This window comes from Tigriopus californicus, chromosome 6, assembly GCF_007210705.1.
Source record: "Tigriopus californicus strain San Diego chromosome 6, Tcal_SD_v2.1, whole genome shotgun sequence".
NCBI classification, from domain to species: domain Eukaryota; kingdom Metazoa; phylum Arthropoda; class Copepoda; order Harpacticoida; family Harpacticidae; genus Tigriopus; species Tigriopus californicus.
This window is the reverse complement of record NC_081445.1, coordinates 525638-538091: the sequence shown is the minus strand read 5'-3', so window position 1 is coordinate 538091 and position 12454 is coordinate 525638. Positions and strand designations below refer to the sequence as shown.

General features: G+C 43.6%; 1 protein-coding gene across 6 annotated transcripts in view; it reads right to left on the bottom strand.

Moving 5' to 3' along the window:
- Window positions 1-12355, bottom strand: part of LOC131882222 (calcitonin gene-related peptide type 1 receptor-like) — a 26094-nt gene extending 13739 nt beyond the window's left edge. For 3 of the 6 annotated variants that reach the window (XM_059229308.1, XM_059229309.1, XM_059229310.1), the window contains exon 1: window positions 12157-12354. The gene's annotated coding sequence lies outside the window, so the exon portion shown is untranslated. Of the gene's footprint in view, window positions 1-12156 lie in introns of all 6 variants that reach the window. The other 3 variants (XR_009373466.1, XR_009373465.1, XM_059229312.1) reach the window with 2 other exon arrangements.
- Window positions 12356-12454: the final 99 nt, after the last annotated feature.

Below are 12454 nucleotides of genomic sequence, written 5' to 3'. Positions count from 1 at the left end.
GGAGATGACAGCTTGTCGTAATAAGAATAGTCGCGCACTGACGTCATCAGCACCGTTGGGGTCAAAATCGTGCTTTTTGTTGTTCAATTTGGCTNGGCCTGCCTGCCTGGCTTGCCGTCGATTCTGAATGCTTCCCTATCAAACGGCTTGTCTTGTCGACAACTTTTTGGTCTTGTTTCCCTTCTTCGGTCTCATTTCTCCTGGTTATGCCGAAAGGCGTTATGGTTCAATCTGAGTAATTGTTTTGACACGCAACCACTCCTTCGTCAGTTTCCTCCCCGCCTACTCTCCACATTGCAAGTTGCTCGGTTGGTTGGTTGGATGGTTGGTTGGTGGGCCTTTGCTGCCAGTGAGAGCGTTGATCCCCAAGTTTGCTCGCGTGGCTCATGCAAACATGGATCTGGATCTCTGTGCCATCGCCGACACCACCAAAGACAGCCTGAGACAGGTGGGCGGGAGTGAGGGAAGGAGGGGATTCTAAGTGAAGGACTTCTTAAATATGACCCAACTCTCTCTGCACAGTAGCAGATTGCGTACTATAAGAGTGACATACTTCAGATAGGGAAAGATGGAACTATGGAACATTTTGGGGGTGGCATTGGACCTGGACTGACCGCTCAAAGAGGTGGCGAGAAAATGAAAAGGTGTTTTTTGGACTTCCTTAATGCTCCTGGGAATGGAATTTCGAGCACTTCAAAATGAAAACCCTACTTACTCTATTCTTAACTCGATATGTGTTACATTTTCTGGAAGTTCTTGCAACTAGAGAATCATACTTGCTAGAAATTCAACCCTCTTCTTTGATGTCTTCTTGATGACAAACCACATGCTTTCCGCCTTTTAATTGTGGAGGTCGTTATTCTATCAGAACGATCTATCTTGTTGAGTAATCAGTCACTCTCTGAAACCTCAAACTTTAAACTCATATTCGTTTTGTCAAGTCAAATACTTTTGTGAGTCCTCAAAGAAAGGCCCAGGTTTCAGTGATGTGTGAATAAATCTGAGAAATGAGGATTGGAATAATTATGATGCATTCGACCCCAGTACTTGAGTCGTTCCCATACGCAAACGATCCAAAAACATACGTTTATTGGTTTATCAGGTGTTAAGTAGTCCTGGATTCTTGTGCGGTGAACAGGAACACTCTCGTGAATGAACCCACAGCCTTTTTAGAGAGTCATGCGGTCCATTCTAAAATTGGACCATGGTTCCAAATCAAACTCAAACCTCAATGGATGGAATGAAGGCTCTCCCATAAGCGATTCCCAATCGCTTCCAAAGTCCAATTTGGGGCCAAAGAAATGGTCTTTTCCAACGATACTTCTCGTGGCTTCATCCAGTCAGGAAAATCAGAGCTCACCCTGCCCACGGGTTCTCATGGAACCTTTCCTTCTTGATGGTCTTTGAGTCCATTGAATCCTGAGACGTCGTCAACAACTAACGAAGATTTATGATCAACCTAGCAGTCAGCCAAGCCACCGGGAAACCAAAACCATCCAAGAAACCAACCAACCAACCAAGGCCCTTCAGCATCGACCGAGAAGTACCCCGGCTACGAAAGCCATGCTCCGCGGCATTTCCATGAAAAACGAGAAAGGTACGACTCAGAGATGGTACCGGATAGATCAAATTGGACCAGGATGCACGTTTAATATGACTTTATTATAAGGCAGGATGGCTTGGCGCTCCTCATCCTTTAGATCCTCGTTTCAGTGTGAGGGACGAGTCTGAAATATGTTTTATGCTAATAGAGAGTTTTGTGAACAATGTTGTTGACCCATACACTCCCCGGGGAAATTTTGAATATACACTGTATGTACGATTCATCTAGAGGCTGAAATAGGCTCTCCACCAATAACGAGAATGAAGCCATTTTGAGAATGTATAAAGGGGGAGGGGGTTGGGTGCTCTGAAGTACGTATATCATATTAAGCTCTGTTTTCAACCATTTGCCTACATGGAATCATCTTGGGGTTCCTTGACTATGTTTTAACGAGTTTTGGATGTGCCATGTTTGGAACGAGAGCCATTCCGTGCGAAAGAATTTCCCGTCGTTTGTGCATTCTGATGCGCGCCTACAGCGTCAAGCTGAAGGTGAACAAAAGATCTCAATTAATCTTCAACCACTTGCTTCCAAGAAGATCTATTTGGTGTATGGTCTGACCACATTTACCACTTTCCAAGCGAGTCGTACTCGCTTTTAGTGAAAGGGAAGTCTTCCAGGGAACACGGATTCGGTGAACCTGTTTGAGAAAATAGAAATTAAGAATTAAAGGTTAGAGCGTCTGGCGAGCGATTTCATCTTTGACCTTTGGGTGAAGCGGTTTTCTGCGGGCGTGGAAGTTTAATCAAAATGGCTGGAAACAGACTGCTTTCTCATTTTGAAACAACGCACTAACGGATCTTCTCCCAATTATGGCCAAGCCATAAAGTTTCAGTTCGGCATGGTCCCCGCAGCCATTTGGTCACATTGACAGGTTAGTCCAGACTTTAAAAGGGCTCTTCCAAAGGCTTTTAGCCATAAATACACTGCACAAATGCTTGACACAAATAACTGATCGCCTCAATCCTGGCCAGATCCGCACGACCAAAAGGGCCCAATTTGGGCCATAATTCATAGTTAAAGCACACTCCATTGACCAACCTTAACGTCAATGTCGAACTTGGCTGAACAGCCTCTCTTTCAAATTTTTCATATAGCCAAACAAAAATGGCCAGGGATAATCCGAGCCCATTCCTGTCTGGCAATGATTTATCTCCCCGAATCCATCCGTGTTCATGGTAGTCTTCTCGTGTCTCTTTAATCTCAAATGAAAACAACCTTTACAAATCAATGTCTTATCTACGAGTTATTGATTCCCGTCTTTGTTATCCTTTAATCACTCCAGATTTATGAGTGATACTGACAAGATCCAAACTGCATCATTGTCTTCGCCATCGAGATAAAACATTGTGGACCTATGTTTGCTGAACGTAGGCACACCTCACTGACCGAGTTTTTTTAAATCATGGGAGAGTTGGCATACCCATATAAAGGTGATAATAATTTTGAGCGCTTGAGTGAATGGGGCAACAAGTTCTCTGCAAACAGACATCGCCAGCAGTTGTAGGTGTAATAATAATCAAGTTAATGGTTCTCGTACTAATAATCATCGGAGCACTCCTCGTGCCCCCTAATCCCTATCGTGCAGGTCAATGCTTGAACGCTTTCTCTCGGAAATGTAAGTGGCTTTTAGACATATTGAAAATGTCGCCAGTCCTCAAATGAAAACGCCATAGCCCAAGTTGGGCACAGAAAAAAAGGCTCAAGGCTCCTTTGGGGACTGGGTTGGCCTTGGGCTAAGTTTCTTTTGATTCCAAGTGGAAGGAGTTGTTGTTTTGTTGCGGGTAAAGTTCACGCTACTTGGTTTGACTCACTTTCCACTGTCTTTTGAGGCGAGGCCCCCCTCCCCCCTCAAACCAGTGAAACCGAATGAAGTCCCCCCTCCGACCCACAGACTCGTAGAGGGGGACTTTGAAGTTCATATGAAAGTCATTAGCCATCCGCATTGATGAACAACCGCACTAAAAAACAACAATCACTCTGGGGAGGGCACTTTGTATAGAGTACAAGCATCCAAAGGAAGAAGCAGGCCCTTTGAACTTGGTAATGGAACTGGGGGCTTTGGAAACATTCTGGGGCTAGGCCACGCCAAACCCGGATATGCGAGCCTCATCCTGGACTTGTCAGGGTGACTGGTTTCATTGATTGTGAGGAAGCAAAAAGAGGTTTGTTTGGACATGTTTCAGGGAAATGGGAACGATTGAACTGGAATCAGTTTTGAGATGAGGATAGAATGAGACAAGTCCCTCGAAGCAGAAAAGCGTCTTCAATTTCAAGTGTGGGATTGTTTTGGCAATGAGCGGTGAATGAACAGATAAGCAATGGATTTGGGGATTATTGAAAAATATACATGATTAGCCTCACAGAGACAGATGCGGCGAACGCAGAGACAGGGATGGAAGGACGGGTGAAAAAGGCTTCTTCATCACCTTCTTCATAACCAATAGGCGACATTGAGGCATCAAGTTTGTCATAACAAAATTACTTTTGCCTCACACCGTTCTTTCATTTGCTACCCCGCCTGTCTAATCTTAGAGGGCAATCAATATTCGTATGTCAAGTCAGATAATGTTATAACGGTGAGAACAAAGCTCTCTGTTATTTGTAATCTTAATGCTCCCTCCGATCTGTTCAAACAAAACAAAATCAGCGCAGGAGCAGAACTATGAATCTCCATTTTCTTTCGCTTGGCCAAGTTGATAAATGGCCTTCTGCGAATTGGCTTAACATGCAATTTCTAGCCTAGCTAGAATACAAGATGACATTTGGAATGCTTTCACATTAGCAACGAGTTTTCCTATTTCCTCTGTTGTATGGCACCTTTATAACAAGTTAGCACGGACATTTCTCGCAATCAGCTGATGAGCAGACCAGCCAGGTGACTAGCAGGGCAGACGCGGCACAACTATGTAATCGTTGTTTGGCGGAAAATCACTCGCTTTTGACTCAAACCCAAACAATTTGTGCGTCAAAAGGAAGGCTCTTTTTATATGAATTATTTAATACGGTTGCCCCCAAATGAAACCCTAAGGGGTCAAGAGAGTGGTCGAGGTTGAATGGTGAGAAGCTTCCTCCCTTCAGCCCTGTGCATTGTGGAGTCAACACATACACACACACTCCCACTTTTACATGTGGAAGTGAAGTTTGGAGAGAACTTATTTGACAGCTCCAAGGTGGGAAAAGACATTCTTGAGGCGGAAATGCTCTGATTATTTGGACAACACGGGAAGAGAGGAAAGTCGGCGAGAAGTCTCTCGGAGACTGAGTGCAGAGTCTCTGAGAAGCAGAGAAATACCCTTAGGCACCGTCAAAAAGAAGAAGCTTTGGGGATCATCATCACGATGATCTTCAGATCAGTTTCCACTCTGCGGCTGACTTCACCTTTCACCTTGAAGGTGACAGAAATCTATCATTTCAATGCAGAGGCACACTCCGACGTTACATTTGGGGAGAGAGATTGCCGCTCTTATGAGTGGCAATCTGCTTGACATTCATGATCTATAAACAATCGAGCGTGTCGGGATTGAAATGAGAATATCATTATTTTGGCCCAGAGGAATGTTTGCTCAAGTCAAATAAGCAATATGGCGAGAGCCCAACTCGAGAAAGACTACGAGATAAAGTTTGTTTTTCTTGTAGGTGTAGAAAACTTCTTTTCTTCAATTCCTCACCACCATGGCCATTTGAACGCCGTTTAACCTGTGCCACCTACAACGAACGACCCCAAACGCCCATAATCTGAAGACCGTCAATTGTCGAATACAGAAATCGCTTTCCAAATGTGAAAGTAGAGAGTAAAGTTGCTTGGGAGAAGGAAGAGGGTGGACCCTTGATGACCCTAGAAGAGCATGGCCTTTGAAGGCCGACGAGGCCTTGGGTCTAGGTTTCAGAATGACTATCCGATCACGAGCGTACAACGAAAGAGAAAAGAAAGCCCCTAAACGTCCAAGTATCTCCAACGAGGAAAACCCAAAGTTTTGATATGCTTTCATGACCAATGAGCCTTGATCGAACCAGACTAACTTTTTGATATCATTGCTCTTCGATTTGTTGATGCGCCTGCCGCAAGGGAAAGCAAGAAAAGCAACTATCGGCATCTTAGTGTTTCTTTGGTGTGTCAGGGTTTGCTATATGATCAATAGATAATAGCATTGTCAGCATTCATTCCATTTAGCAAGCAGGAAGAATTAGGTCAAAAGATATTGAACCCAAGAGGCATGGGCTCCAATATGCCTCGAACCAGTTTTTGTTTTTTCCATGCCATTATTTACTAGTTTTATTCCACTCTGTTTTTAGAAGATATTCACCTCAAAGTTAAAACGAGCTCATGACCAATCAAGAGAGCTTGAGTTCATTATCTAGTTAGGCTCATGTGAACGCTTGTAGTTGGTAATTGCCGATTCTTGGACATTGTGAGGGAACAAATAGGAACAAAAAGTTTCGTGGCGTGCTTTTGGCACAACACAAGAAACCGACCACGAAGCCACGGGCCCCAAAAGCCCTTTCAAACCCGATCCAAAGATAAATGGATTTTCACCATTGAAAACCATGCTTTCTAAGAGGGGAGGTGGGGAAATATTGGGATGGCTCGTATTGAGTTAAATCAGTTTTGACAAATCTTATTGTTTCGGCGCTGTCAAATAAAGATCCATTAGAGTAGATGGATGAGTCTCCCATACTTCACCGAGGGGTTTTAGCGTGACATCCTGTGATAGAGAATGGATCAGAGAGCATAGATTCTTCCATGTCCCAATGAAATGGGGAAAGGGCCAGTTAAGTAAGTAGGTACATGGGAGGTGTCCTTCACAGAGCCTATCCCTAACCATACAAGCGTACGTAAGTGGAGGGTCAAATTATCCGTGTTACGAGTTTTATACTGGCTCAGACCTCTGGAAGCACATTCAAGAGGTCTATACATTTTGGCTCACATTCGCATGGAGGACCTAAAATGTGGTATCTGAATATGATATGTGATCATGAAAATGTGACGTTACAGCCTCATTTGCCCTATAAAACAGGTTTAGCTTTATTATTGTTACTATGTATTTTCTGCTTACTGCCAAGTAGTTCAATCGCAAGAGAAAGCCAGCAGGATTTGCATTTGCATTGCCGTCTAAATAATTCACCTGGCCCAGCGCTTTCGTTGTTTCACTTGTCGTTAAGAGGATTTGCAATTATTGCTCTGGATTTTTCCACTTACAAAGTTCAGGGCCAGCATTTGGCACTGAATCATTGATGAGATCTTGAATTTATTTTCTTGCTGCCACACATCTAGTAAAACATGGCTCACACGTGCACAACGATTAAGCAAAATTGCCGTTCACACCGTTGCCTTTTTGCCAAAGATCTCATTGCAACCCAGGAAAGGGTTCCAGTTTTCAATAATTGTTCCAAAACTCTCGCACAGTTCCAAGACCATGGGGAGTTAAATCAAATCAAATCCAAGCCGCCCTACCCATGGACAAAGAAGTTTTTCCTTCTGCCAGATTTCGGATGCCATGGCTGCCACAGATATTGTTGCATCCATTCATCTTCTTGCCTTTGGGCTTTTGTTATGTTCTTACTTTTGAGCGCAGATTCCCGAGTTTTTTAGTGCCTCTCTGCCGGATGCCGGTTTGGGTATCCCGAGCGGCGGAACAAAAAGTGTTCTGTGACTCTGTATCCGCTGTCATCCCTACAAATAAGCATTCCCAGAAGGGAAGTCTCATTTTTACGATCCAAATCTGTCGGATCAAGGAGGTCCTGCAAAATGACGGTGAATTCTTGGGATCGGTGAGGAGCACAACGACGAGGACGACCTTGTCTGGCGATGAATCGGGGTAAAGAAAACACCTCCCGAAAGTAATGCCATCACCAGTTTCACTACCCTCCTGGCATGCATGGACAGAGTGAGTGAGTGAGAGAGTGAGAGTGAGAGTGTTTGGCAGATTTCGGAGTGAAGGAGTGAGTGAGAGGGGTATGAATGGATGAGTATGTCCTGTTGTTGGACTTACTTGCTGGTGGTACACTAGTTGAGCTACCCCCATGGAAGGAAGGGCGTTTGCTTGCCTCCTGGAGACGGATCTCTATGCTTGGTGAGTTTGACAAGGCTTTCATTGATAATTGACTTGTCGCAGTTGGCTGCTGTCGCTTTTGAGAGGGCAAATATTTGTGTTAGCTACAACTAACGCACAGAGAACATCCTCATGAGTGAATGACTCGTCGGCGAGGATCGACGAAGATTCTGAATTCAACGAGTGATAAATGGGCTGGACGGAGCTGGCACTTAGGCCGACCGGCGTAATTCAAGAAGAATAGATGAATTCGCTGCCGAGGGAGTTGTACGAGCGGGGGTCAAGCTCAAATGATGGTGAACGTACTGAATGCTGATTGCTCATATTGACTGATTCAAGGGATGTTCATTTCTTTCGGACAATCCACAATGTGGAATTTACATTCGTCCGGCCTTAGTGATGTCAGGTGTTATTTAGAGGTTTTTTTTTCATTTGTCTTCTTTTGGTGAAGTTTAGGGAGAAGACGTGGTGTAGTGGCTAGTGCAGTTTCCTAGCATGAGAGAGGCCCCTGGTTCAAATCTTCTCCTCAACCTTTCTCAAGGAAATCTTTAGACGCTATACCACACCTATGGAAGGAGAACCAATCTGATACGAACTACAACACTGCCTATTGGAGCTTAACACGGCGGATGATGTAATGGCTAGCTTCTCTGGCCGGGTGAGGTTTGCCCCTCGGACCCTAGCCCCCCCAAATACAAAATATAGTAATTTCTATTACTTTTTGATTTGGTTTGGTTCCTCAAGGACTTTTCTAAACGCTAAAGGGAATGTATGGAATGTATAAAATGTACAGTATGGAATCGAATCTTTGTCTCACAATTTGAAATATCAATGAACTCAAGGATGATATGGAGTTGGTTTGTAAAAGCACGATTTTGATTTGATTCAATGCTGTTTTTGATAGGTTAGCCTTGGATTCTACAGTCTAATACTTCAAGCACCTTCCCTTTGTGGGAAAGAATAGCTTGGTTGTTAAGCAAAAATGTTTTTTTATTAATAACTCTAGATTTCTTGCACCCTGAAAACTTACATCATACCATATAAAATGCATCCACTTCTAATGTCGTCTCCAAAGTCTCTTGTTGCGCCTTCAGTCAGATTTTATGAACGTCTAATGGCTTGGAAAACTTTTCCAGCCCTATTTCACATGTACCCTTTCAAAAATGATACAGATTTCAAGATCGTTTGAACATTATCTCTTATGTCCTGCTATGGGTCCAGTTTGTGCTTGACCTGCTCTCGTATTTTCTATTTTCGTCTCAAAACGTTCGTCTTGACGAATCGAGGCGAATCTGGTTATGTCAGTACAGTGAGTATTGGACAATGGCGATTTTTTTCCGACTTGACATTCATGCATATTTGCCAACTCCGTGTTTTATTGTTGTTTTATGTAGTGTCCATTTTTATCACGTGTTCATTGGCATCGGAATTGGGCCCTAACAAAATTCGAAAATTTACAAATCCACCATAAACTTATACGTTCCGAAGGAAAACGAGAATTTCATGAACAGGCTTTCGGTGAGAAGTAGCCAAACAGGATCGAGCTGTCACGATGCGTGGTCATTACTAAAAATATCAAGTACTCTACATCATGTACCAGAGAAGAAACATGTGCTAGTCAATCCACAACGGTTTATTACCAGTTCACAGTCACACTCCCCCTTTGCAAATGCCAAAAGCTTGAACGTCTTGTCTCTATAGCTGATTCCAAAGTCGATATGTTGCGAAATGCTACATATACATATGGAACAGAGATCCATTTCTGGTTGTGGAACGGGGGAATAACAATGCGGGGTTCCTTGAGTGAAGCTCTGCCAATGTGGCAAGGAAATGAACTTCCTTTGTCCCGGCAAATATAATCCCCTAAACTCTTGATGGTACTATTCACTACTCTGACGTACATACTTGTCACTGGGATCTAAAAATCATTGAACTTTTGATTCCAAAAGGGGCATGGATAGGATTGATTGATCACGACACTGAAAAGCTAAGAAGCCAGTCAGGATGATAGCTCTCTCTGGGATAACAACAAGAACCCTATTTCAAACCCAAATACGACGATGAACAAAGATGTCTGTCCTTTTACGAATACATGACCACGAAAGATTCTCATCAAATGGAACTCTTCTTAAGAGGCTAGCACTTTGAGCTGGAGCGCTCACTAATTGAATGTGGGCTTTTATGGCGTCAACCAGTGCCTCTCCCAAACAAACAATGACTCTCGACCATCGGATGGAAAGTCTATATCAGAGTGTAGAACAATGAGGCGGCGGTGCACATTTCTCCTCGTGATGTGCAACAGGCTAAAAAAAACGGGGCCCCTTTGAACAATATGATGTGCTTTTGGTCTTATGATGAGAGAAAAGCTCAAAACTACCCTTATACCACAAGATTCTCTTTTTGGGGTGGTAATTCCTTACCGACACTGAGAATGGACTCACCAGCAGCTCAAGATAAGAAATGATTTATGACCTATTTAGCTTTATATTTTTATAATAGCTGACAGAGTTGATGGCTCTGGCCAGTCCATTATTAAGAATGCTAAAAAAGATTGTCCAAGTCTGACTAGAAAGGTGCCCATTTATTCCCTACAAATGTTTGGGGGAAGCAAATTCAACAATGCAGGAGCCTAAGAAAGAATAGTGGTGGAGGGTATAACTGTGATATTAATGAATCATCCCCCCAAAGTATGCATTGATATGAGGCGGGTCGGTTGTTGTGACAATCGAAAATATGTCCTTTTCTGAAGAAAACTGGCTCTTCAGTGAAAGTTCAATATTTGACTCCATCATCCATCCACCCAATATCTTGATTTACCGACGGTTCTTGCTATCCCGTTCTGTTTTTTTTTGTGTGGCTAAAGGCTAAGATATTGTGGTTCTTCTTTTTATCGATCGCCATGACTTTGAAATATGCTGTGTTTGGCTGCTGCTCTCATCTTGACAATCTCTCTCGAGGCGAAGCCTAGGATTCTTGTAATGCGAGTCCTTTGTTCCTCACCGGAAATGTGAACCAATATTGGGACTCATTTGAGCTGAGAGGAGCACTCATTTCTCGCAGTTTGTTTTAGGCCTGCCACGCTCGCATTCGAGTGTTTGCATGCTTTCACCAAAACAAGGACCTCTAAACCTGGGACAAGTGCTCCGTTAAGTGCGAACGGATTTCCGTGTCTCATGGGAGTCTCGAAAATTAGAAGATTCATGTCGGTCGAAATCATTAGTCAATTTTCAAAATCATGACACATGTCATGAGGGATGGATTCCTTTTTTTTCTTCTCGTGATGCCTTTCTAATTCTAAGTTGGGAACAACCTTTTCTGGGAGTTGTAAATGCCCTTTCAAAGCCTCTTTCGATCCCTCGTGGTCGGGATTGGCTTTAAAATATAGAATGCTAGAAATGAAGAGCTTGAAGCCTCATTGACACTCTTCGTCGACTTGAGTTTGCTCACATATACTTCATAAGTACGGGAAAGCAATTGTTCTCAGAGAATATCACTAATGCATATGCGCATATTTTATCGATGTATATAAGCAACAATGAAAGGTATATGTGCTCCTCTTTACCCCATACAGTTGTGTTACTCCAATTTTTTCGATCAACCTTGCCAAGCCAGTTAGGTAAGTACGACGTACATTCAAACCTCTCGGGAAGTTTGTGTGAAATCAGAAGACTGACACCTTTAATCGGTCACCCCAATTCTGATGCATATGGTGGGGGGGGGAGGAATTCTGTAGAAAACCCATCTGGTGTCCAATGCAAAGTATTCCCATGCAAAAAGCCCCACCACCCGGAAGTGGAACCACTTTATGGAGGTAGAATGCAAATTGAAAGCACTCTTCACCTCCTCGTTTCGTTGGAACTTGGAGCTGGGAACGATTATGGGGAAAGATGGACTGAAGAAGGAGTGGTGGTAATGCGCCAAAACCAACGCCAAAATGGAGGGAAACACTTGTCCATCCTAACAGGTTTGAACCTTAAGCGCCTTCCAGATCGCGAAGAGAAAGGGAGAGAGCGATCTTTTTATTATGTATTTACACCACTTGACAAGGTAAAACCCCAGATGACGATGGTTGTAAGAGCTACCAATTCCTTTCCACTCGAGAGTTGAACAAGATTGATAGGCGTGTGATTGGGGGTCCTTTCAGCATTCTTGGTGCCTGATGGTGATCTACACCCTGATTAATAGGCTTGAATAGTGGGCAAAATTGCCAATGGGATTGAACAGAATGTGATTTAGGAGAGCCATAAAACACAACGTCGAGCCCCGCAGGACAACAGTTCCTAGCCACTCCTAACATGCCGAGACTCTCCATTTTTTACCTCTACCATTCAAGAGACCAACCAAAAAAACCTCTAATGTTAACGCAGGTCTGGCTAGGTTGGCTCTAAAAACTTTAAGGCACATTTTGAGCAACCAAGATGGTCGGATTTTCTTATGCGAAGAGCATAAAGAGACTGCAGGGAAAAAACTGAATTGCAAGCAAACTCAATTTGCACTTACCAAGCCTTTTTTTCGAGAAAGATTTTGAACTTGCTCCTTTTGTCAAGAGACGCAAACAAAGCGAACAGCAACAACTCGGGAAAACTTTCCAATGCACGACGATGGGCACGCACAAGAGCTACTGTGCAATATAAACTCATTTGAGCGACCAACTGTTGAGAAACATTCTCATCCCGGAGGCCTGAAAACAGTCTCCGCACGGCGGCCCTGCACTTCAAACCGGGTTTGTCTGCGCAAAACCCCGTTGGCCGACCATGGCGGTGCCTAGGCGACGCCAAAATCAACGGACCAACAACAT